We start from the raw sequence: 632 nt of genomic DNA on the forward strand, positions 1-632 counted from the left end.
TGGGGCGGCGGGGGGGGCCGAGCCGCCGGTTTCCCCCAAAGCCGCCTTTCCCCGTTCCCTGCCGCTCGCTGCCGGGGCCGCGCCGTCCCGTCCCGTCCGTCCCCGCCTGCCTTGCTCTCGGCGGACGCGCTTTTCCTCCGCCCGAGCTGCCCGCGGCGGGTGAGCGGTGAGCGCGGGCTGCGCTGCGAGGCGTGAAAAGCGGGCAGAAACGAACAGGCGCTGCCAGCTCGCCCGAAAACACGCGTCGGGGGAAAAAAACAAAACACCTTGGAACCAGCGGCAGCGTCCGGGCGGCTTTGCCCCTTCGAGTCGTTTGGGGAGAGGGGAGCAAAGGGCGGTGGGATWTTCGGGAGAAGTTTGGGAGAAAGTCGTGCTTATTCCTAAAATACGAGCTGGAGATCAAGTGCTTGTCCAGCTCTGTCGTTACGCAAATACAGCTTGATCTGTGTTCTTCGTCCGCGTTCCCGAGTCYGTTTTACTTGCAGGGTTTTGTTAAAACTAACCTGATGGAGTTTCTGACGTTTTCTGAGAGTTTTGCCTGCTGTAATAGAAAATGCTTAACTGCGTGGACTTCCCCATTGCTGACTAAATTACAGAGGCTCTATAATTTTGTTTGAAGGCCTCTGCTTATC

Source organism: Apteryx rowi, unplaced genomic scaffold (genome assembly GCF_003343035.1).
Source record: "Apteryx rowi isolate R43461 unplaced genomic scaffold, aptRow1 scaffold_19, whole genome shotgun sequence".
In the NCBI taxonomy this organism is placed as follows: Eukaryota; Metazoa; Chordata; class Aves; order Apterygiformes; family Apterygidae; genus Apteryx; species Apteryx rowi.